Source organism: Egretta garzetta, unplaced genomic scaffold, assembly GCF_000687185.1.
Source record: "Egretta garzetta isolate BGI_Z169 unplaced genomic scaffold, ASM68718v1 scaffold341, whole genome shotgun sequence".
NCBI lineage: Eukaryota > Metazoa > Chordata > Aves > Pelecaniformes > Ardeidae > Egretta > Egretta garzetta.
The window spans coordinates 972,906-978,458 of record NW_009258546.1 but is presented as its reverse complement, the minus strand read 5'-3'; positions in this window follow the sequence as shown (position 1 = coordinate 978,458).

The window sequence follows — 5,553 nt, the reverse complement described above, 5'->3', positions numbered from 1 at the left end:
GTCCGGCCGTCGCGATGGGCACCGAAGCCCGGGGCGCCTGGAAGTCTGACCTTGCCTAAAAGGTAACGGGCAAGCGGCAGGCCCGGGCGTTGCTGCAGCGGTGATGGAAAGGGAGAGAGCGCCAGCCTGGGAATGCAGGTGCTGCTGAGAGACCCAGGAGGAACTGAATGTGCCTGGAATCCTCTGGAGGATTAACAAGTGATAATATTTGTTTGCTGTGGTATCGCATCTTCAGCTGGTCTGTGAATACAGTGGGTGATCCTTGAACGCCCACCTGACTGCCACACAGAAGGGTCTGGAAGCCGGCGGCCTGGCCTGGTCTGCCCTGCTGAATGGAATCGCTGCCAAAGAGCGCGTTACTTCCACAAAACTCACATCTAACCTAACATTTGGTAGTAGCAGCTAAAGAGAGCATTATTGTTTCATCAGGTTTCTCAACTGTTGAAAAATACTGTCAGGAGGCCGAGACTAAACATGAACTATGATTTCTTACGAACAATATGGAAAGCGCTAACTCTTTAATGAGCACCAGAGCTCAGGTCTTGTTTGTGTTACGTAAGAAAAGACGCACAATCCAGCAAGCCCTCAAAAGCAGGTTAGTTTACATATTTCACAGGACAAATGCAATCTAACGCCTTGAAAAGGAGCAAGGGAGATATATTTTTTAAGCAGAACAATAATTTTTTTTTTTTTTTTCCCTTGGCAAGTTAATGTGCTTTGCGGGAAAGGGTAACAAATTATATTACGCACTTTTGTAGGAGTTTTTCCCAAAGAAAATTTTGTGTTTAAGTTTACTTTTACCTCAATACTAGTTGTCTTAGTACGCCTTGAGGCATTATTTTTCTATTTATTAAAATACATTTCTTTATTTCAAAGGTAAGACTTCTTACAACTCTTGTAGTAGTTCCTGTATTTTTCTGAGTGGGAACTGACTCATATATATATATATATGTGTATATATATATATATAAGGACGGACTAAATCCCTAATGTCTTCTCCCTATATTCTAAATATATGATTTTCACATTCTTCAAATCTGTTTCTTTGGATTAAGGTGGCATTCATCTTTCTGATTTCTTGAAGATCTAGATCCAAGAATCATTCAGTGAGAACTCCATGTGCAGAAATGCAGCACAAAATGAATATATAACAAGCTCATTTCTAACAAAATCACTGTTAATACATTGTTCTGTGTTCAACAAGGAAATTTTGTACATGAGAACTGTTAAGGGATTTCAAACATAATTGATAGCAGGGAAGGGGACAGTAGAAGGGCATTCAAAAAGCATAGCAAAACTAGAATTCTGTGTTATAAAAAACGGCTTTAGCAGGTATTTTCAGTTCATCCTCCATCTTCATTGTCTTCCTAATGTTCATTGATAAAGAGGCAATATATTCTACTTTTTCAGAATGTATAGAAGTAACATCATTAGTTGGGTGTTTTCTGGCAGTGTGTTTGTAGGTGGGAAGCCTCTGTAAACTATGCCTCTTGCATTCCTATTTGATTCCATGTCTCTTCTACAAGCTGATCATCCTGTATTGAGAACTGGCTCCTATGAGCAGAAACTTATTGTGGGTTCAGCTGGCTGAGAACATGCGCCTACACAGGGTGTGAGCGCCATGACAATTCCTTTCCTGGGCAGTCTCAGGGCAGGCTCTAAACCCATCATGTCTCTTGGTGGCAGAGGGTGACGTTCAACCCACAATTTAGAAATAGATGGCAGGCAAATGCAAGATCCTCGCTATGTCAGACTTCCATGGTGGGCCTTAGCTAATGCTAGTATCATAGGAGTTGCTCAAAAAGGTGTTCTTTGATCAGAGTTAAACTCTGAACAGTTACCAGCTAGACAGACATTCTTCCTAACTCGGCACTTAAACCACTAAAGACACAAGGCTAAAACACTGTGACCCTACCACTATACTTTGAGTTTTATTGTCATTGGATTTGTCTAACACCAGGTTGGTCCATGGGCAATCTTACAGTCCCCTTCCAATTTATGTGGGATTTACAGTATTTCTAAAAATCAGAACGTAAATATGAAGAACCCTTAAAAGCCTTCAAGTTTATGCAGTGTGTCTATTCAGCTGATGCCCCAAATAGATCCTAAGTATGTATCATGCCTGGCTCTGCGGTTTTTGGGGTTTGTTTGTGGGGGTTTTTTTGTTTGTTTTAAATCTTTGCAGCACACGCTGACAATTTCTGGGTCTGTACTGCTGCTTGCTGCTTGTGATCATTTTTGTGGACCGAATCTTCATGCTAACAGCACGTGGGAGGTTTGGGGCCGGGGCAGAGTGTTGCTGCATGTGCTGTAGACACAGCAGGTTAACAGGTTTTGCTTAACATTTTGTATGTCAGAGAGAAAATTCCCATCAAGAAAGCAGGTTGTTATGTGATTAGAAAAGGGTTCTTCCATCTTTGACAGGCTATTGATAACACTTTAAATGGCTTTTAATCAAAGTTTCCTATCTTTCCTTGTAATCTCTTCTGAAAGTTGTCTTTGTTACCTGCTGTACTGTTTGCTTGACCAAAAATTCTTTCTGATCAAACTAATGAGGATGATTATCTCAAGACATCATGTCTTATGGTTTTGTAGAACAGGTAGTGAATTGGCTGTTCTGGACCAAATTCCAGATGTTGGCTGCAGATGCCAACACCTTCAGCTCTCAGTCACAGAGGAGAGGGGGAAAAAAAAAAAAAAAAAAAAAGTAGTAGTTTATTGGAGAGTCTCTCTGTATGCGCTTCCAAGACATGCGGTGCCAGGTACTGTTCTGCTGCTCACACCACCTATCAAGAATTCTTTTGGCACAATTTGCTTTCAGTCAAGATGACAGAAGCAAAAACTTCTTTCCTTATTTACAAGCAGAAAACACTCAATTTGTTAAAGAGAAAGCTTATGCCATATGGGTTTTTTTTTAGAAATAAGCTGTGGTTGAGAGATGAAGTGGCCAACAGCTAACTGAAGCTTGTGTTTCGGCCTGTGTAGAGGAGGCTGTGATCCCACAGTTAGAAGTGCCAAGTGTTGCAAAAAGTGAGTAACAATGCATAGAGCAGATGTGAAAGAAATTCACAACAGAAGAGAACTCAGCCCAACCTTCAGTAGCACAGACAGCGGTCGAGGCTTCCTTGGCTGCCCTGGCAGTCCCTGTTGCATGTTCAGCGCACAGACAAGAGGAGAGAGGATTCAGTTTGCTCCTGGTATGGGAGGAAAGTACTCCCTACTGCTGTGCAAGCTCTTCAGGTACAGCCTCAGAGCATCACCACAAGGGCAATCTAATTTCCACTGTAACTGATTACAGAAACCACTTTTGTAGGGATGTATTTGGAATTTCTCTCTAGACCTACCATAGGGCTAACTCTGCACCTTACTTGGCTGGCCAGGTAGCTCTGCTAAGCATTTGGGTGGGAAAACAACCATGTACTCCACTTTCTAAAGGACAGGTTTCTGTAAAGAGTCAACCACACAAAGCACAATTGATACCTGATTCAACAGGCTCCATCCTCTGGTTGCAACAGCTCCATAATTCCCCAGCAGGAAGCCCGCACCAGCAAATCTCACAGTTCAGAAGATACCCTGACTAATTCCAGGTTCATTCTGCAGACTGGGGCCTCTGAGATTCTTAAAAGCCCCTGCTACTTTCCCTACTAATTAGTCAGGTGCTGATGATTATTCACCTGCCAGACTCCTCTCCCATCCTTTCCTGGAAATGGACTCTGACTCTGCGTTGCCTAATAGAAGCCAGCTGGAATGGGATACATGTCTGATACGGCTCTGAAATACAGAGTAGAGTTGGAGATCATGGTGAAGAATATAGAATCAGACCCTCTTTTTCTCCCTCATGATTTTGGAAGCTACTAAACTCTTCTTTAGATGGATTTTTTTAATCTCAGTATCTACCTTTTTGTGATACAGAATCTTAAAACATGACTCAAAAATAAAAAAAATGAGCATTGTCCTCTGCACCACTTGATTCTTTGCCAGTCAGGAAGTCTTGCATTTTCTTTAAGTTTGAGGAATGTATACTACATTTCTCTTTTCCATAACACTGTCAACGAAAGATCTGGAATATTGCACTGGCTCAGCATTTACACTGAATTAGCACTGTCAGTCCCTGTTAGATTCAGGATAAGCAAAGGATGTTCCTGCCCAAATATTTGTTGAAAAAGGGATGCAAGACATGGCAGCTGGCTGCAGCACACCCAGTGGATGCAGTAAGAGGGAGAAGGGCATTGTGGTGTGAGAAGTACATGATTATGATTTGAAATACATTCAAAACCATTCTATGTAGTTAACAGACAGACAGCACTCACTTCTCGTGTTGTGCTGTGAACTCCTGTAATGATTTATTCTGCAGGATTTGGGGAGCTAACAGCTACTTTTGCTAGCTTCTGCTGATTTCCTGCTCCTGCATTTTCTTCAGAAAAAAATATCATGCTGTTAAAGGTAAACCCTGCCTGCAATGCCAGTTGTGATTAACCGTGAGCGTGGCCTGAGAAGCATCTTGGATTTCCTTCACGTGGTCAGTTCTGCAGTTACCATGTAATCACTCTGACTCCGGGGGCAGAGCTGGAGGGTCAGGCTATTTTATTGAATCAAAATTTCTGTTTCACAAAGGAAGCAAATGGAAACAGCATTAACTATTTTTTGTTTCCTGAGGTTATAAAAGTTTGGATCAAACTCGTGAATATAGGGAAGTATGTTACCATTTTTGGCACTTTCTGGTGTTCCCAGACACCTGTAAATAGTGAAGCTTCAGTTTGGGATCTGTGGCTGTGACAAAAATATAAAAGTTTCGTGGATACCAAACCAAGTTCTAGAATTTTATTGTCTATTATGAGCATGTCCAAGTTTACTTTGCATTTTAATTGCAGCACAAACAAGGGCCCTAAGGCTAGTGATTGTTATAACCGGTGGTTGTTATAACCAGCATTATAATGGGAATAATATAATTGTAAAGTATTACACAAAAATGCAGCTTCAATTAGTGAGATGTTTGTGTTAAGAGGTCCAACTGAAGGGGTTTGCTCATAGCTAGGGGCACTGGAGCTTGCCTATTTGAGAGCACATATTTGGCCTCCCTGCTTTCTCCTGATTTTGGTGGATGCGGTGCTCATACTGTTCATATCTTTTGGAAGTTGGATGTTTGATAAATATGCCAGATTCCCATCCAGGTTGGTTTTGTTGTGGATGCTTCTAGTTTTTTTTTTCTCTGGTGCTTACTAAATGAATGCACTGCGAAGGTGAGAAGCAGAACACTGACTAAAAAGCTGGTTGGCAACTTAGCTGGGCTCTTTCTCTTACCAAGGATCTTCTGCAGAGATAAAATAACTGGCCCAGCTTACAGACTGATTATTCCCTGGATACCAATTGCATGGAAGCTGCAGGTGGTTCATAAGCTTCTCTCTCTTCATGTTTTGTTAAGAAGAATGAACTTAATTTAAAAGAATGTTTGCCTGTTGGCTGTTCCTGCTGTTAGCAGCCTTTGGGGATGTTGCCTGGTTGTTGCTCATGTGCCGAGTCCTGATGGCCACATAATGTCTCCAGGGCCCACGG